The 20954-nt window shown below is 44.9% G+C and overlaps 1 protein-coding gene across 3 annotated transcripts in view; it reads right to left on the bottom strand.

The window, feature by feature from the left end:
• The window catches only part of PHACTR2 (phosphatase and actin regulator 2), a 144727-nt gene that overhangs the window by 64032 nt on the left and 59741 nt on the right, over positions 1 to 20954 (bottom strand). The gene's annotated exons all lie outside the window — the stretch shown is intronic.

Raw genomic sequence — 20954 nt, 5'->3', positions numbered from 1 at the left:
CCCAGAAACTTGACAAGAAACACAGTCCACAGGAATTTCAGGAAAAGAAAACTGAAGGATGCAAGGTGAACGCAAACTTTGTCATCTAGTGCAAACTCTGCCGAGCAGCCCCCCTACCATCAGGCAACTCCCAGGCAGGTCTAGACGCTTATCTGTGACCCCTCTTAGGAGCTGGTTTGCCTTCAGAGAGTGAACCAGCACGCCCTCAGATGGCCCTAGCTACTCGCTATCTGAGCTGAGTCAAAAACCTAGCAAAAACAGTCAAAGCACAGCTAAAGTTACTCTGGGCTGTTTCTAGCTCCTCTCCGTACCTAAGCAAAAGCAAGCTTGGGGCTGCTTCAGATCTCAGCTGGCCTGCTCCTCTGGAAGCATGCATCATCCCGAGGGAGGGCTTTTCTCTGCCAACAACTTGCCTACCCTGCAGCACTGGCCAAAGGACCCCGCTGCTGATCACTCTCTGACGCCTTTTGGCCATCCCCTCAGGGTACCTGGAAAGACAGAGACGTTTCCCTGAAGCTTGCTGGATGAGTCCCCAGAAACCATTGCTGCTTCGGCGGAGGCAGCATGCAGGTACAGCTTGATAGAGATGCTGCCCATACAAGCAGGTTCCTGGTCATCTCAACCTGTGTTTTCACATCCCCATGATAGAAACATCAGCTGAACCACCAACCATGCTCGTGACCGTTTGTGAGGCTGCACTTTATCACTGCACCAAGCCAGAAGAAAAATAACCTTTTGCCTAGGCTTTTAAAACTGAGTCAGTTCCTACTACTGACAAAGGAGGGTCAGGCAAACAGTTTTGCTGACCAGGCTGAGCTGGGTTGTGTGCTGGGGAGCTGGGGCAGGAACAGAACAGAAGGTGATGGGGGAGAAGTTTGGGAAAAGATGGAAGACTTCTGCCACAAAGCCAGCACCTGAGCTCACTGCCAGCGGGTGCGAGAGCTGCTCTTCACAGCAGCACACCCTGACCCCTTCACCACAGCCAATGCTGAAGCAACGACCACCTGAAGTGCTAACACCATTAGCTACCTTCCTCTTCTGCATGAAGGAAGCTGGGGAAGGAGGTACGCATCTCTCCTCCCCACCCCACCCCATCCCACCCTATCCTATTCCATCCCACCAGAACTCATTTCAGACCACGCAGCACCCTTGCTAAATACAATTCTGTGTGAACATTACACATGTGCTTCTCCCTTTGTTATTACTATCTTTAACTGAATCTTTCACAATTAACAAGTTTATACATCTGAGAGCAGGTTCGGTTTTGTGGGCTCCCATCCGACGCTTCCTCACACTTAAGTACTATAACACTGAGCTCTTGATCTACAAATAACAGAACATTTATGCACAAAAAACCTTAGGAGCAATTTGATCAGTCATGTAATTAAACCCCCCATTTAGGACAGCGCGGAGCTTGCTGTGCTGCCTTTTAAAAGCTACATTTTCTTTTATACTGGCACCACTTCAATACCTTTTTTCTAGTACAGGAAACAGCATATTGCACTTGTCCAAATGTGTGTAAGTCAAACCCGAAGCAAATAGTTTCTTTTTGCGACCCTGTTGGCCTCAGAACCCTGCCAGGGAGGTCAAGGACACTTTTAAATCCAACCAGCAAATTTCTGAATGTTGCTGTCATTGCAAACGTTTGCCCAAGCTATTAGCTCTGCAGTCTTTGTAGAGAAAACGGTGTTTATTTTTAAGTTCAGTTTTTAGCTGCCTTTAAAATGTTTGTCTTTGTTGCTAGATACCAGCTTGGATAAACAATAACAATAAAACTCCAACACGCTCAGAAGAAACTATTAATGATTAAACACAGTTCCTCTCAGTCAAAATGCCCATTTGTCAACTCTAAAACCACAGCTTGTAAAAATTGTTCATATCAGCTCTGTACCTATAACATCACAATTCTGAATACAGTCTAAGTCATCTTCTTTGCTATGAGGAAATGGGAGTTGCCAAGTGGCAGCTGACTTTTATTCCGCATCATGTTTCATCACTCTCTCCGTCCCCGGCTGCACAGCAAACAGCTGTTTTATTCCCTGTATCTTGATCTTTATTAGGGCCAGGGTGGGGAAAATCAGGCACAAGCTGACATATTTGTCAGCCCAGCTGCTCTTCCTTTGCCGGTTTAAACTCGGACGCTCAGGGGCACGTTCACGTAAAAGAACAGGTCTGTGTGCAATTTGTGATGGGATTCAGTTATACTTTAAAAACCAGCATGTCCCCTTTCCTACACAATCAAGAAATAGTAATTCCATCAAGCAAGCTGGTGGCACCGTAAATCGCTACAGCAAAACCCAGTGGAATTATAGTACTATCTTTAGGTAGATTTGAAGGCTGTATTCAGACACATTTTGGACTTCATTTTTTCCATGGAATCAGTGTTTATGGAAGCGAGGCGTGGATAACCAAAAAGCTTTGGCTGGAACAAACTGCAAAGGAGAAAGCTGCTCCCCTTCGGCTCATTGCCCCGGGATGCTGTGCCGGGAGACTGCCCTGTTTGCAGCACACCCCGGGGATGCAGACGCTCATGGAGGTGGGGTTGGAAACCAGGATCCCGCTTCCCTGTGGGAGAGCCAGCAGGGCTCTCCTTTTAGGGCCAGGCATCAGCCCAGGACTAACCAAAGCATCAAGTCCTCCTGGGAGGGAAAAGGGCTAAAGAAAAGGGCTTGGTGAGGCCTTGGATGGGGAGACGTCGTCTTGCTGTCAGAGGAGGCACTGAGAATATTCTCGGCTCTCCCAGCAGATTCTTCCCTTAGGGGAAAACAACTACTCTGTAAGAGCATCATCAGCATGAGAGATACATAATTGATACCTTCATTTCCCCACTTGCTTGTTTCATGCTGTACTTGAAGTCCCCACCTCTTCTCTGCTCTCAGTTAATAATGAATGACTGTATTATTGTGCTGCTTAACACGACTGGTCATAGATCAGGACCTCTTTGTGACAAGAGCTGTACAAACAAAAACCATAAAGACCATTCTTGCTCCAGCTCTAAGTATAAAATGAAAGAGAACAGCTTGAACAACAGATTTCAGATTTTTCATTGCCAGCTGCTCAGCTGTTGCATGTTTAAGATTTTTTAGCTATCCAAAAGTCCATATGATTTTGTTTGCAGCATATCCTTTTCTAACACCTCTCTCATTCAGGCATTGGCACTGAGCAGTCATAAAATATATCTTTGTCATCTGTAGGCTAAAATAAAATGCCAGCTTGAACTTCTATGTGCCAGTTTAAACTGAATTTTTAGCTGGAGCTGGATGAGTATCCCTCGAGCTGGAAAGCAGCTACTCACAGAAGAAACACCAGACGCCATCTTCTCCCCGCCAATGCATTTCAGCGCTATACTATCACAGAGCCTAACAATATTCATTCAGTACTTAGCTTCAGCACACATCATTAATAAGAGTTTCAAACGGTGCCAGAGGTGATGCCTGTTTGCCTGGCAGGGGGGATCTGAGCCCACCCAGCTATCTCAGCACGCACCACTGCACTGCTGTCTGGGAACACCTTTCCCTTCCTTTTCCTACTGAGCCAGACACAGTTAGGAGTTAGCAATCATTGTAGCCCAATGAGAAATTTTAAGTCTTCTGGTTACCATTAAGATGTATTCAAGCCTGTCCTGAATCAGATAATACATTGATTTATTTACTTTGTACAAAACCCAATACAGACATCAAGAATCATTTAGCCTACTTTAGCCAGACTAATGCTGACAGAGGTCACTCCTGCTGTATGGAATGACACACTTCACTGTATTTTGTATTTTCTTAAAGACTCTCTTTAAATCCTTAAAAAAACCAGTTTTCATTAAAATCATTTTATTATTCCTTACAACTGCAGAGGTAAACCAGGCTACATGACTCTTGAGTAATTACAAGCCACAATAGAAATGAAAACACCAAAATGGTTTACTTTAAAAATTGAATGAAATTGAAGTTGTTCTCATAATTATTAGGATTTCATGAATTTTATGATTACTCAAATTCTGTGGTATCTTTGTGAGTGCCATGACCATGCCGATACAGACGAACTGAACACAAAAGCTGTCTTTAGCCGTGTGCTTAAAAGTGCCATAGTAAGAACTTGATTAAAAAAAAAGGTGGTGCAAAAAGCCCGAATAGGACTGGCAAGCCCTGCACCTATTGCTGGCAACTCTAACCAGCATTGGAAGTTCAAAATACTCCCAAGTAAAGTATGTACAGCATCAGGGTTCACCAAATTCATCTTTGGCTTTATTTAAGCTCTGTAAAGTTTTCTTTTTTAAACTACTACCAAATGTTTTCCTAGAGAGGGAACATTATGTGACAGAGCACTTGCCTGTTTCCAGCAGTCCCTGGGAAAGCGAGCCATCCCTTAGGAAAGCCCACAGGAATACTTCAGAAATTCCTGCTGGCAGTTTTTGCCTGTTCTGACTGTTTCTCGTGCTCTCATCCTGGGCTTTCTGCAACTCACCCAGCAGCTGATGCACCCAACAAGGGAGAGAAAGGGCTATTTATCTGCTCATTTAATAATGAATCGATATGTGGATAGTCTCCCACAAAGAACGAGCAAATGCCAAGTTTCCACTGGTGGTCTTTCCATGCGGGTCTTTCTCCAAGCATCTGCCCAGAGGTCGGCAGCCCGTCTGGGCAGCCAGGGCTTGCCTGGGTCCCTGGTCAGTGGCTCCCAAAACAGCATCGCTGCGGGGATCCAAGGAGGGAACAGAAAGTAGAGAGCCCGCAGATGATGGATGCTCTCACCCCCATGTCAGCGGGCTGCAGCTCTGGGCTGGCAACCAGGGGTCAAACCTAGTCCCCGTGCACTTCTGCAAGGCCCGTCTTTGCAGCCATCCCCCCAGCACTGCTACTGCTGCCTGGTTTGAAGCCTGTTCAGCTCCAACCTCGACCAGAGGCCCTCCTGCAGCCTCCGGCAATTTACCTCCCTCAGAAAATACCTCCTGGAAAATTCTCTTTGCCATGAACAAAGCTGAACAAAGCTGTCGCGTAACTCCATCTCCAGCAAAACACACTTTGTATAAGAGCAGGTTTTGAAATAGAAAGAGGTTAATAATTATTCTTTAAAACAGCGCCTTCAAGCAGCTTACAAACAAATGACGGCAACTTTCCCAAGCTTAGGGGAGTGGTTGTGACATTTTGGAAATGAAAAGAAGTGATAAAAGGCTCAGTCACTTTTCTTGCCTTGAAAAAGGTTTATAATTTTCCCTAAATCATTCTTGCAAACATTCAAGCACTTGGCACACATATTCAACATTTTTAGACCCTGCCCTCACTTTTCACCCTAGCTGGATGCCAAGCTCCGGGAGGGAGTGGCAATTTTCGCCCCAGGAGGGACCCAAAAAGGGACCGGTGCATTACATCGCGCAGCTCCTGCCCCCAACGGGCATTGCCTGCATGTGGCAGCTGCTGAACCGATGGCAGCCCAACATAGCTGGCCAGTCTTCTCCCTTACAAGCAGAAGGTACAGAAGGACATCGCTGGCTAGTCATGCTGAACCTTTCACATGCAGCGCTCACACGAGCAAGCAAAGGTATTTCAGGGAAAAACCTGAAACCGTGATGAAAACATGTAGAAGCCATGGAAGTAAAATTGAAGATTTCTGTATTTGGTAGGAGATTTTCTGTGTATCAATACAGATGTATAATACAAGGAATGTAGGTAAGCACAACAGGTTGAAAAAATCGCTAGAAAAGCATCGTTAACCTTCACTGAATATTTTCTTGTTCTAGAAGGAATAAACTTAAATTACAACCAATTGCTAACTGGCTCTTTTTTTTAAACTTCTGTATAAGATCAAGAACAATGTACTCGAACAGCAGAGGTATGCATGAAGTAACTAACTCAAAGCTGTTTTGGCAAACCTTATGACACTTCATGCTTTTATGAACAGCGGTCATTGGAAACCAGTTCTATAAGAATTTTCACTTAAACCAAGACTCTTCAGTTTGATGTTTGTGGCCATGTATGTGGCCCATATCAACAACGGTGACCCGTATGTCACCTTGGCATTTAAAGACTGCCCTATAGGGTTCGGACAGGCATTGGCATGAGGAGGAGCAGTCCGGCCGAGCACCCAGCTGGTGACTCACTGTAAGTCAGCCCCTGCCAGAGTGGCTTGGCAATGCTGGAGCAGCCTACTGAAGGGTAGGGTCCACGGATTGGGTCAGGGTCCTGAGGAAAATGTCATCCTATTCCAGGTAACACGAGCTCTGAAGAGGATGAAGAACCTTCAGATGTCGCCTCAAAGCTTCCAGTCCAAATAGCCTCCTTCCCACCGAGCTCCACCACCAACACTGCCTTCCCGCTCCAGTCAGCCCCTACGCTAACTTTAACCTTCTGCCTTTTAACCCACTTGGGAATCAAAGGTTTGAGTGGACTTTTAATTATTTTTCATCCCAACACAGAATTCTACGGTATAATTGCATTTTGGGGGAAGTTTAGCTTTGAGAAAAATTAAGAATAAAAAAGTAATGCATTACTATAGCACATATGTTTTCTTCACACTCAGAAGAAGACAAGACTGTATCTTAATTTACTCGTGTGTTAGGAATACTGTGGTTTATCACTAATACTGCACACTTTCATGTAGAGCAGAGCCACAGCGAGGGCCGGAGGAAGACCAAGCGCCGGTGGCCAGGCACGGCCCCCCGGCAGGGGTGCAGAGCAAGTCCCAGCCACGGCTCACGGGGGTGTGCGGTGTGTGTGTGTGTGTCCCCCAGCTGGGCTCACGGGGGTGTGCAGTGTCCGTGTCCTCCCCCAGCCATGGCAGCACCCCCAGCTCAGCACCCGCTCCCCGGGGAGGCGGCTGACAGTGGGAAAACACAAATACGAAATATAAAGTGGCTCTTGCTATTTCTGAAGAGGAAAGCTCCTCATTACCATAACTCTGGATTCCATGGCCCTATAGGCTGGCTTTTGGAAAAGACCCTTGCCTCCACATAATATTTTAATGAACTGACCTATTTCACAACTAAGAGAAGCCAGAGCTTAAATCCAGAACTAAATGTACAGTGGCAGAATACTGTCCTTGGTGTGCTTTGTCTCTCAGCTTCTCTCATGTCCACTGACTTCATGTACCCATCCCCTCCAAATGCAAACAGTTCTCTTTGTCTAAACCCAGTTGCTGCTACCAGAGCTCTGGCTTCTCTATTTCAATTGATAAGAGACAAGAAATATTTTGAAAAACTATCACAGTTTTCTTGAAAATTGTGCTATGGAAATTTACAGCAAAATATAACATAAACCATCATCTGATGCTAAAAACTTTTGCAAGTGTATAGGTGACTGAAAACATATGTGTATCTCCCAGTGGGATTTCAACCATAACTCTTGGGTTAGAAAAAAAACGTTCCTGTAAATACATCAGAAAAACCCCATCAATACAATACCAACAATCACTGCATTGAGATATACTAATGGCTGGCTTTCTCACGTAACTTCATAGCAAGCTGCTGGGCTAGAGAGGGCTACTGGCCATCCTCATAAAAGACTTTTCAGTTTGCTACCCGCCTCCTTAAAGGGTCATCTCTTGCACCACCACAGCACTACGCAAACTTCCCTCCCTTCTCTCACCCCAAACACACTCCTTTTTTTTTCACCCCTCAAGAATGACTTTTTTTTCTTTGTCTCAAAACTTTTGCTACCACTGCATATGTTAAAAAAAAAAGCAAGCCAAAAAATGGTAGGTGCAAAGACTGAACTATAAAGAAATACACACAGTAGGTGCAAAGACTGAACTGTAAAGAAATACACACAGTAAGGCAATATAAACCTCTCTAGAGTTGCAAGTTTTCCCCGCATTGACATCTGGGCATGCAAGTAATCGCTTAAACCAGAAAGAATGGGCTCCATGCTGGTATTTTTTTAATGAGATTGAACTGCCTGGTGTTTATTTGTTTTTAAGAAATGGCTAATTTAATTAGCAGCACTGCGTCTGTTCCTCCTCCACTCTCCCCTCACTCTTATATGAAATTTACTGCATAAAGAGTAAAAAAATTAAACTGAAAGAAAGAAACCTCTGGCCCCATATATATAGAGGGTGTATCAATTCTTAGGGGTTTAAAAAAAACTGGTCTGTGCCACCAGACACCTCTGTGCCGATGAGAAGACACTGGCGCTCAGTTCTGCCCTGCTGGTATATATCCCCCAAAAGAAGCCCTCAGGGAAAAACGAGGTTGCCAAATATCGTCAACAGTAGCATTCCCATCCAGGGACTGTCAGGGTGTAATGATGTTATCTGCTAAAGCACAGGCAGGCAGGGTCTGAGGAGGCTGCTCCCCTTAAAAAGCTAAAGGAAGAGATAGCCACAGCAGCAGGGTAACTTGCTAGCTGTCTTCAGCTGTATTCATTCCTCCACCACGGTGAACTCACTTAATGAAGGACTCGAATTTTTTTTTTTTTTTTTGGTACATCTCATGTTCTGTGGATGTTTCTTGCAATGTTTTTCTTCTGTGGTTGAGGAAACCCTGAATGCACTGTAGGCTGAGCAACAGAGGGAGAGAGATGTTTTCTCTACAAACAGATCCCTTCAGGATGGCTGGCTGAAAGGTACAAACACAAAAATCCACAGCCTGACTTCGGTCATTTGTGCTCACTTAGTTCCTTGATCTATGGCTTTTAGGTCTGGCATGCTCCATCTGTAGGGAGGTGAGGGGATGACAATATTTAATTATCACACCAGACCATTCTCAGGACTGATTAATGCTCATAGAAGAGTTCAGAGTTGGGAGACACACACCCTTCCAGATCATGCCAGGGTGATAAGCTGTGGCCTTTATTCTTGCCCACTAACGGATTTTGCTGAATTTGCACTCTAGCAGCTGCAAAAGGATCGCACCTTAGCAGGGCCGAGCTGAGGAAGAGGTAACTTCTGCCTAAGGGAAGGTAAGCGTCTGTGGGTGCATCTTCAGTCACTGCAGCCATTTCCAAACTAATAATCAGTCTATGCATCAGATACAGCATGCACTGCCATACATCAACTTTTGTGTCCAGCTTCTCCTGCTAACTAGAAAAACCTGCAAAGTCCCAAACCTTTGCTTAATGGTTTAAAATATATTGAAAATAATGCTTAGCTTTTGGATGCTTTCTAGTGGCCTAGTTCTGTATTCTCAAGGTTTTTTTCATCTTTAATGGATTACAGCTAGAAAGGTACATTCTTTTTCGCCCCTTCTTCTGCTTTCAAAAAGATGTGATCCTAGAGATCCAATACTGACATTAAATATTTTTCTCTTCAACACATTTTTTTAAATGCATTTCAAACTAAGTTACAGAGTTTCCAGGTGCAGTAAATGCTTCAGAAGCAAACTGTTTGTCTTGCTGGGTCTGGCTGAAATATGCCCTCCTCCTCTTCTCCCCCCTTGCTTCCAGTAGTGACGGGAAAATTAAATCAGCAGGAGGAGCAGTGCCAGAGGGGAGTTAAGAGAGAGGTGTTGCTCTAAGTGTCCAAGATACTTGCTTTTTCAGTTTCAGGTCTCTGTGAATTCCTCCAAACTTTTCCAACAAAAACTTTCATCCTGTCTTCAGAATCATGTTCACTCTATAACATGGCACAGTCACATGATGGTATGGTCCAACAAAAGGCTTTAAAAGCCAAGCGTCATGGTCACGTAGTTTCTGCAATGCTTTGTAGTTAACATCTCACTCTTTCTCATGCTGGCTCATGTTCTGCTACTCTCTATGAATTTCTCCTCCAACTGAAGTATAGACCATTTTTCATTTCTGCTTGGTCCTTGTCCAGCTCTTGACAAGCTGGCTTTATCCACAGTCTTAGTGGTCCATTTTATTGTTCACTCCCTTGCACAGACACAGTCTCTTTCATGTCTCACCATCATGTCTTATATATTTCTTCTATACCCTATTTCCATGTATCAAAAGCAGCAATATTCAAGCAAGAAACAATAGCATCTTCTACCCAAGAAATCGCATCTGGTATCTTCTTATAAGAGTCAGACCAGCCTTCTAAAACTTTTCATTTCAAGAATTTAAGCACGGGGACTACTCTGCAATTAGTGCAATTGTTTTAAATCACGTACAGTTTTTTAATACTAATTATTAATACTAATATTTTCCTTCTTTTTGTCAATCATCAGTTGAACAATTCGTTGGCAGAGGAGAACCATGCATGGTGGTATAATGTGCAGGACAAGAAAACCACTACACCCTTCTCTGTATCAACATAAAAGAGGCCAGATTAGCAGTGCACTAGAACACTGCTTCACATTTTCAGAACAAGAATATACTTGGCATCCGTGCCAAAACCAACACTTCCTTCCCCTCAGAAATGCAATAAATCTATAAAACTCCAAGAAACAAACCAGTAATCTTCGGACATATTGAATGAATTTACAGGAAAGGAAATGCACAGCCGGTTTTGAATTATTACCAATGAAATAAATTATAACACATTATATATGTATAATTTAAACATGCCCAATTTCTTGGCAATGAACTGTTTGGGGTTTTTTCCTCCTTGTAAAGACAGCTAGTATCTAAAAATCATTTCCCACCAGCTTACAACAACTTTAAGTGGTTACGTGAGTCAAACTGCTTGACACTATCCCACTGAATCTGTGTTTCATAAGCACGCAATGGAAGTGTCATTTCTTTGTTGACTCATCCAGTATCTGGGGGAAAAAAGAGAAGAAAAAAGCCCACAGGAGATTAGTTTTCAGCCTGGGTGACTTTATATTGCTTGTTATGACATAAATGCTTCAGGTAAGTTGATCTCTGGGGGTTATAAGCAAGAAGAGCAAGTCACAAACTGGACCATCCCTCACTATTCACAGCCACACCACATTTTTAACTCAGGATGCTGCTGCACTGGTGAACTTCACTGGTTTGGTGCCCGAGTATTACAAATCTCTGTGACTCCCTTAGTAGTGGTGGGAGATCTACAAGCCACACTGAGGCTTACCAGGGCCTTATGGGCAAATGCTGGCTAGGAATGAGTATATCTCAGGCATCTTGCTCCCTACAGTTTCTGCAAAAACTGACTTGGGGCACAGACGGATGTAACCTAGTGTCGCGTCCCAAAGTTGGAGCAACTCAGGTTCGTGGATTTCCTTTGTCGGAATTAAGGTGAAACGACACCAGGGGAGTTCAAACAACAATCAACATTTATTCAGCCTAGCTAACCTTGCCCAAGTACACGTGAACTTATCAATATGAACCTTGCAACATGTCATTAAGCTGCTGTTTGAGAAGAGAAGGGAGGTGTAGAAAAAGAAATGGAAAAAGGAACATGAAACTGTATCAGAAGGAGAGCCCTCCTGTTGAGTCACGAGGTTCAGAGCAGACCCCCTTGCTTTCTGGACTCCTTCTCAAAGAGGAGCCCAGGGGCGGCTAGATCCACTCCTAGTCTCACACTTGGTCAACGGTTTATGTTTAAAAGGATGAGGTGTAGGGACTGTGGAAAAGAGAGAAGGAAAAGAGGGAGAGAGAGAAGAGAGAAAGAAAGAAAGAAAGAAAGAAAGAAAGAAAGAAAGAAAGAAGGAGAGAAGAAAAGGTTTCACCAGTCCTGGGTCCAGCATTGGTCCAGCCAGCGTAGAGATCCAGTTCCGTAGGGTGCGCACTGAGAGCTCGTTCTCCCTTCTTTTATAGTGTGTTAGTCGATGGTCTCGACATGCGCAGTCCCATTCCCAGGGTTCTCTGGAATCAGTCGGTGAGCTTTGGCGGGGGGGGGGGGGGGTTCATTGCGGAGTTGCCTCTCTTTTTCTGCTGGCATGACCACTTAAGATAGAAGGACAGTCCCATCTTCCGTGGGGCCTCCTCCTCCAGGCACATATGCTGTGCTCCTTCTCCTTGTCACTTAAGATAAGGAATTGCGGCTTTGGAGAAGTGCGGTCCCACCCTCCGTGGGGCCCTCTCTTCCGGCCACATTGTCCTGTTCACAAAACTCCAGCATTTTTACAGAGGCTGTTTTCTCCACCAAAGTTCTTTAACGAATGTTTGAGACATTGACTATAATTTGTCAGACCGTCACACCTAGGGCTACAGCATTGTGACTCTTCCATGAACTGCTATGCCTTTTGGCCTCTGTGCAATAGCACACCCTGACTTACACTGGTATCTGGGACACATCAGCAGAGACTGCAGTTTGCTGAGGATGCAGACACGGGCGCTGGCACATGGCACTGGCTTCCCAGTGCCTGGTTTGAGAAGGAAGATCACTGGTGCACCTGACTGCAGCGGGCTGAGCTGGAGTGCAAAGCCCAGCTCCCATTGCTGTGGTTCGTTTCTTTAACGGGCCATCCTCTCCAGTGCTAAGGTGCCCTCCTGTGAAGTTTCCTGGGCATTCAGACCCAATTTCACTCATGACAAGTGCTATTTTACCTAGTTCAGCTGGCAACCAAACAGAAGTTGGGATCCGAATTGGTTTCTGTTGCCTGCCCTTGCTCTGCAGCCATGCAGGTAGAAGGCAAAGAGAAGAGCCCTGCCTTCTTCAGCAGAAAAGGTCAAGCGAAATGACAATAATTTTAGTGCGCATCAACAAAGTTCAGGGTTGCAAACCCCAGAAATACAATCAGGGGTGACAAATCCCCAGTCAAGAGTTAATTTTCTGAGCTGAAGCTTCAAGCATTAAACAAAAATTCTTAAGCCTGAAAGAGTCCCCGTGAGCCTTTAAGTCTTGTCAGCAATGGTTTAAGTTGAAAATGTAAATTATATGATCACAGTGAAAACATCGAGTTTCATGGTCTATCACAGTTTATTCTAATTGTGCAAATTACCTAGTTAGCTTAAATCAATAAACATTAGAGATTGTCCGTATTTTTCATTAATCGTTTCTAGACTATAAACTATGTGATTTGTTTGCACAGAGCAGTAATACCCCAGGCTTAAAAGCTCAACCAGCATCTAAGGTCTCTCCACCATTCTTGGACTTTTACTGGCCAACACATTAAAACATTCAGATCCACAAAATACAGAAAGGATTAAATAACACTGAAATGAGGATGGTCCATCTACACAACTAGGATTTGCTGATGGTTTGGGCAGCTGGTCAGAGTGAAGACATCCTGCAACACTAATGAAAAAAGCACATTCTCAGGGGTGAGGGATGCAGGCTGATCTTTGGGAACAGAACTGGTTTTGCTCACACAGTTTCAAATGTTAGGACAGCTGTATCACAGTCTAACTCTGCTCGACAGAACATCACTCTAATTCATATGAAACCAAAGCAGGAATCAGAGAAAAAAAAAAGGCAACATACCCCTTGCTGTTTACATCATTTCATATAAAACTTCATTTTCACAAAGCTATCATTGACACGGGATTCTGTACTAATCTCCAATCTGCCAAGTAACAAAGTGTTATCACAGTTTTGTAGTAATATATAGAAGAGTATTATCCAACACACACTTAGTTAACCCTTTATCAATACAAAATGGACAGCAAGTCATTATGTTCACATTTTTTTCTCATTTTTCTTGCATGCAACCTGACAGCATACCCTAGACTTCCATACAATGATGGAGCAACCTAGATCCTCATTTCTCCCTAGTTTTTTTTCCCACATACACTGATCATCACAGCTGTTGAAAGCAGTGAGAGAACACAAAGGTAAATAAGACTTTCACTTTTGACAGAGACTTTATTTCCAAGTGCCTGAAAACCAAGGCAGGGACAGAAAAAATTAATTCCTATGCAGTGACCTTGTATAAAGCCTGCAAGAGACTCAAGTCTTAAATCAGATTTCCTAATAACAAGCCTCCATATGATGGACAGAGGTAATTGCATTGTCTGTGCAGATTGTTAGTCCAAACCACTCTGTGGACTACAAATAGGCAAGGTTAAATTGATTCACATACCGTAATATTTAAATCCAGAACAAAACGGGGGAAAAAAACCAAACCCAAAAGGGAGGATGCCCAGCACTGTTACCCATGTGACTCTGGTCAGAGACAGCGAGAAGAGAAAACAGTCCATCTTCACATCCGGCATCACCTGGATGTTCACAGTGACCTTCCTACCTAGTTCCTACTGAACCATTTCTGTCATACAACACTACAGGAAATAGCACACTCTGGAGCCCCACTGTAATTTTACATTTGCCCCAAAATAGAGTTGACACTCTAGGGGTTGTCGAGTTCACCTAAGAGGGGGATATAAATGACTCAATTTCATTCCTTGCCTTTGATTTTGTTTGGGGGGCATAAAATAAATAAATAAAAAAAGCTCACCGTCTGCCTACCTTCCCTGCTGATGGTTTGGACTCATATTTTCCTTCTCCTCCTTCTCTGGTTTTGCACATATTTTTAACATCAGTATCTTTATGTGCCTTGAAACCAGACCTGACTGAAGGCTTCTCAGCAGCATTAGCAAAAACTGAATTCTGTCCACTCGGGGACACAGGCAAAAGCGAACTGCCTCCTTCCCCAACACACACCTACGGCCTGGCTGCTGTCTCAGCTGGGGCACCAGCAGCCCGCCTCGCTCTCTGGGATCTGCCAGGGGCAAACCAGACCAGAGCCACCCCTGCCTGTTATTAGAGACATTTTATCATCACCAGCAAACCTTCTCTCTTTTTTTCTGCCCAGACCTACTCCAATGAAAATCCTTTCCTATCAGAAAAAGCACAGGATCGGGAATCCCCCTTATGTCAACTACAGAAGGCAATGAACGGACACTTCAGAAATGACTTCTTCATATGGGACTGAATGGCAGCTGGTTGGGGTATTTCTGTGGATCAGAAATATTTTTCTACTCACTGTTAAAATTTAAATACAATGGGCAGACCTAAGTTCTGGAAGCAGGCTGTTCGCAGAAGTATCTTTTAAAAATCCATCAGTGATTGACCCAAGGCATTAAGTGCACTCTAGTTTTTTTAATCACCACATTATGTTTTAAAACCATAAACTAAAGTGAAAAATAAATCCAAACCCAGCAGTGATTCAGAATTATTTTTCAGCAATGTTACTGTGTCTTCATTTTTTAAATCTCAAAAAGCATCAGTGTCCAAAATGAATAAAGGACAACTTCAAGTAGGTAAATAGATATAAAGAAAGATATAAATGTCCAAGTCTTTTCTGCTTTTAATAGGCAGGACTGTGATATGGCTCAAACACTGATGAGGACTTGGGAGCTCTTTGGTTTCCTCCCGGCTGTGTCTTAGGTGCTGTCCTGCTCAGTTTTCCCATTTAAATCAAGGAATATTATAAAATGGAATGGAAAGTGTTTTGAAATCTGTGACAGAAAACACCACCTAAGGACAAGCCAATATCACCCAGGAGCAGTAAGAAAGCTGAGGATCTAGGAAGGAAGGACAACTGATCCACAGGGTGGCTGAGATCCAAGGGAGCGGGATCAGTTGTCGGTGGGGCTTAGCACAGGAGGAAACAAGGTCTCCTGTGAGCTTTTCATCTGGGGGAAGTAATGGGGTGGTCATCTGAGAAGACAACCCTACACAAACCCTGTCAGCCGGCGGGGCTCTGCCGCCCTGCCCGCGCTGACCTCCCGGGAGCCAGCTCTCCTTCTCCTCGTGGCACATGAGGAAGCTGATGATTAACACTGCGAACAGGTGATTAGTGGCTACCAAACGTCAGCGCATGAAGGCATCTCAGCCAGCATGCCTGACATAAAAGGTCACGTACCCTGGCAGCTAAATGAGGGAGAATTCCTGGTCATCCTCGAGGCAGCCTCAGAGTGAGAAGAGGTGAGACACCGACCTGGGACCTTTGAGCACTAGGCCTTTATTTTCACGTACTTGTGTTCCTGTGGTTGACACGCGGTTCCTGTGGTGTGGCTGGTCCTCCGTGTCCTTACAAGATCTCTGCTCTCAGCCATGCCCCTTCGCAAAGGCTCAGATTGCAACCTCCTCTGCAGTGAGTTATTGCTGCAGCTGAGGAGCTCGGTCTGGGCCAACCAGCAGCAACCGCTATGGCAGCGGGGGCACGGTTTTGCTCTGGCAGATTACAGAGTATATGGCAGCACCCGTGAGCACGAAAATACATTTATATTTTATACACGTTATATTTAAAAGTCTGTACAATTTTTTCTCTATAAATAGTGATTCATACCACTTGCTCACACTTGGACCTTCACCAACAGCACAAATCAGAATCATGGTTTTGGGTGCCAAGACCTACACTTTCAGCAGTTGCTACTACTTTTGATATTTCAGCTCAAGACACACAAGGACCAACTTTTTAAAAGAGCTCTTGCAGTTCCCAATAGTAGCACGCAAATTTGTGGCTACCCATTCTGTCTGAAAACATGGGCTTTTTATGCCTTTGACCAGGTATCAAAAACATTCATTCCATCAGCCCAAAGTTTGGGGCAAATTGCCTACTTAATTAACCCGAACTCTGGAGCTGTCCCAATTGTAGCCCCATCTGACAACACTGGTAGGATGAGGAAAGAGTTTCCCCTGCTCAAGATCCACAAAAACTGAAAAGCTTTGGATGTAAATTTAGCAGCAACTGAAAACAGAGTTCCCTTTACATTGTACTTATAATTCTTCCATAACTTACAAAAGCATAAAGAAGGGAAAAAAAGGAGCAGGATTCCCAGTGCAGTATTACGAGCGTTCAGCCTCAAAACCCCCAACCAATTTAAACCTTGGAAAAAAATAAGGCAGATGCGGGTCCCTGCCCAGAACATCCTTTGTGGCTGTGGACAAGTCATTTAAGGCTTCACATCAAATGGGACTTGACATTTCAGCTCAGTATCTCTGCTTTCCACTCCTTCAAGTGCACCAATAACTGAAATGACCAGCTAACAGGTGTGTTGCGAGTAGCTCACCGCCCCTGTAAATGGTTTGAGATGCCCTCCTGGAAAGTGCAATGATGTCAACGCTCTTCCACTTTTGAAAGGATGAGAAGCTTGAGGAGAAAAACCAACTTCATTTTTTTCCTCATTAAGAATTACTACTGTAAGGGCTTGTCGGCACATTCAGATTTGTAGTGGATTGAGTCAGGATGCGAATTTAAGTCTACGGCTGAGTACCTCCATGTCCAGCTCCTCAGGAACAGAAGTGCTTGCTCCAGAACAGCACCCTCAGTAATGCTCAGAAGTAGCTACAACCAAAGAGCACTACTGGAGTAACTTCTCTTCCTAGACAAGTCCTGAAATTGCTGCACTGATAACCAATTAGTTTGTTTACCAACACCTAGAGCTGCTGAAACAAATATTAGCTTTCCATTTCATTTCAGGATTAAGATAAGGTTGCTGAGTTAAGGCAATTACAGTTCCTCTGCACACACACAGGTGAAGCTGCTGTTTCCTTGTCAATGAACAGGAAATCCCATAAAGCCAAGAGAGATAAAAAAGAGCAGTCTGAGAAACATGCTCACTTCTGACCTATGAGAATCATTTCACCGAGTGCCAAGGTCAACAAACAACAGGATCCTACCAGTGACTGCTTTCATCTCATGGGGGGAGCTGGGTGGGAAATAATCTTCCTGTGCTGTCGAAGTACACTTTCATGTCCTTGAAAAAACTTTGCGTCTGTAATAGGATGAAACGCAAGCCTGACAATTTGTGCTCTGTTTCTGTAAAACATATACAACAAGAGGAACTCCCACCCACCTCAGAGCAAACAGGCCCATGGATTACGTACTTGGCACTGCAGGTCAGCACAGGGATCTGAACCCCATCTTCAACTGGCCCCGCTGAGCACCCTGACCACCGGGGCAAGAGGTTCCTGAGACCTTCCCTTTGCAGCTTGTCCTTCCCCTCCACGTACCCTCTGCTGTGCTCCACAGACTGTGCTGAACTGCCTGACCACGTCCTAGGAACACTGGTATGTCTGTTTTTACTGCAAGTTTCATTCTCGACAAGGCACCACTATTCAAGAAACAACAAAAATCTTCTGCCACCTAACTAGGTCTGCTTTTAAGTGTTACGTTCCCAATATGCCGATCATGCTTCCACTTGAGGACCTGGCTGTTTCCCCAGTACTGTGACTGGTGCTGAACTACTCAAGAACAAATCCAACAAGAAAAAAATGACTGAAAATAAGTCCACAGCTCTGCTGCCCTTTGATAAGCTGTAGGTCAGAAAGCAAAAGTGATAGGCTTTGCACATGATGGCTGATAACCCCCAGAAGCACTGAACTCCAGCCAATGAATGGGGAGAGAGCACGTTAATCAAGTCCTGCCAGGTGTGGAAAAATCACAGAAGAGGAAGGAAGATGAACAAGGACAACATGCACTCCTCCTTTTCCTCATACCTATACTCTCTATACTGTCTTCCCAAGCCCCTCTTGCTATCACTGTTTGTTCACATTTGCTAACCATGACAAATAACAAACAAGCTTTAGAAAATTTATCTAAATGACTGAAAAACTGGAACCAAGGAGGAGAAGGAGCAAAGGATTGCCTGGTGGGTGTCCACAGGCAGCAAAGACCTGCTTTGCTGCCCATCTACTGCTCATAGTTATGGGAGATCATTAAAGCCCTGACCCCCTGTCCAAAATACTTCAACACCCACTCACCCGCAGCTGATGGCAAACTCCAGTGAAAGAGCACTGCTACTAAAGAAAGTTCCAATGGGGCATGAAAATCTGATTCTTCCTCTCTTTATAGGCAATCTAATCCATCTGATATGAGTCTACATTTGCCCAGTCGAGAAGGACTTTGAGTTTTATGGTTAGGCCTCAGTCTTGCACTTAACCCAATGGGAAAGTGCCACTAGAACCTTGGTCTGTGAAGTACTTCAGTATATGTTTTCCCTTCCAAGAGTAAAATCTTTCATTTAAAGTAAATCTTTAAAAAAAACGCAGGACATTGGCTGGGGTCCATACTGAGTGTTGTATTATGCATATATTTTATCTCTTCTAACACTCTGTGACTTTCAGGAAAATCTTTTATTTCAATTTTCTACATCAAACCACGTTCACCGTTATCAGTCCACCCGAAGGCCCCATGGTGATTTCCTAGTGGTGCCCTGCCCTGCGCCCAGCCGACAGCCCCTCTGAACCCTCCTGGGGCACAGCAGGGATCAGGGGCAAGATCTGAGCCCTCGCAGGCTGGCATGGCTGGGGAAAAAAAAGGGAGCTAACAGGCGAGTAACTTCTCACAGCTGCTTTTGTGTGGCTTGCTGGGGATCTGAATGCACTATTGATTCCTTAGCACTAAAACAGATTTGTAGCCCCTGCGTGTGCAACACAGGGATCTCCTTCAACTCTAATCTCTCGCAGCTGTCAAAGACTTAAATGGCTTGTAGTTGGCTAGCATGCCAAAATCAATGAAGGTTTTGGGACTACTTGCTTAAGGGGCAACCAGTCTGAACCGGAACTGACGGAAGTCATTTTGCTGCCCTGATCAGAGCTGGACGGGGCCTCCCAAACTTTGCAACATATTAAGCATTCAGACCATACCAGCGCAGCAGACCAGAGAAAACAAATGACTGCACCCCAAGAATCCATGCCACCCAGAAACCTGCCTGCCCCTGTGGTTTCTTTTTGAGGATATACTCTCCCAGCATTTTCAACAGGGCTACAAAGTGCAGTGGGATTGCTCTTCTGTGAAACCTCCCAGAGGCACTACCAGCATCTCATCACAAGTGCAGTGCTCTTAAAATGGTGATAACCAGAATTTACTTGGCAATATTGAGGTAGCATTACCATAACTTACATCTTCATATAACTGCCTCTTATCACTCCTGACTGAAAATCTCAGTTTCATTTAGGAAAGAATTCAAGGGTAAATTTTTTCTTTTTTTTAGGTAAAACTAGAAATCCAGCCCAGTTATTGTCCGTTAGCATTCTGCCAAGGAAGACAGGCACCACAGCTATCATTAGTCAAGATATGGGCCCCCTCCCCAGCAAAATATCCTCACAGTAGACTTTTGCACAGAAGAGTTTGGACACATTTTTGTACCGGAAGTTTAACAGAAACTTTTAACCAGTCCATCTGTTTCCTTACATCTGTTTCCCGACGCCTACCTTGATATAATTCTAACACGCTGGCTGCTGGGCGAAACCTTCAACAGGATGGTGAAATTTATTGGAAACGGTCAAATTTCTCTTTCATGCAGTGTTTGGCAGGAGAAGAAATCCTCCAAGATTTTTACTGGGATGGCATGACTGGGAAGTTTTACCACTGGCAACATAATGGACATTTTCTGACAATGTATGTGTTGTTACTAAAACTATTCTTTGAGACACCCGTGAAGAAAAAAAAAAGGGGGGAAAAAGAAAGTTTGTTGTGTTGTCCGCTATTTGACAAGACATTCCCACATTAACAGCAATAAGCAAATTAAGAATAAAGTTCAGCCTTCAGAATTAAAGTCTACAACAGGATTTGCTTATTTTTTTAAATGGATGCAAAGGAAACAGGCATTGAGGAAAAACATGCGTGCGGCGACATTTTCGCAGGAAACTTCAAAACTCGCTGGAGTTAATTTAGAATTACATCCTATTATTGTGGGAAGAGACCCGCTCTGCTTTTCAGTAAGCAAAAAACACCGGGTTATCCTAGCAGCATTCCCAAGTAGTTCGTACTATCTTCAAAAAGTTGCGAACAGCTAGGGCTGCTGTACTGGGGGAGGGGGGCGGGGGGTGTTCCACTCGTAGGCTATTTGTTTATTTTCAATAGTCTGCTTACACATAAAACGTCCTGGAGCCAAAAGCAACCAGATGGGCGGGTTACTAGCCGCGCTGCTGGGCGAGGTGCCAGACCTCCTTTCCTTCCCCCGTTTTTTCTCCCCTTCCTACTTATTTATTTATTTAAGGGGAAAAAAGGAGCCCCAAGCCCCCGGGGCGGTGGGGGGCACGGCGAAGCCCCCCGGGCTGCCGAGCCGGGCAGGGCAGCGCGGGAACCGGCCGCGCCTCCCCGGCCGCCGCCGCCGCCGCCGCCGCCCCCGCTGCGGTCCGAGGAGCAGGCGGCGGCAGCGCCCCGGGGAGCGCGGGCACCGCACCCCCGCCCCGGGGAGCACGGGCCGCCCCACCAGCCGCCGCCGCGCTCCCCTGTCCCCGCCGCCGGGAGCCTTCCCCCCCGCCCCGGCCGCGCTGTCCCG

The sequence above is a fragment of the Harpia harpyja genome, chromosome 4 (genome assembly GCF_026419915.1).
Source record: "Harpia harpyja isolate bHarHar1 chromosome 4, bHarHar1 primary haplotype, whole genome shotgun sequence".
NCBI lineage: Eukaryota > Metazoa > Chordata > Aves > Accipitriformes > Accipitridae > Harpia > Harpia harpyja.
Note: the sequence above shows the minus strand (reverse complement) of the source record. Positions and strands in the feature narration are given on the sequence as shown.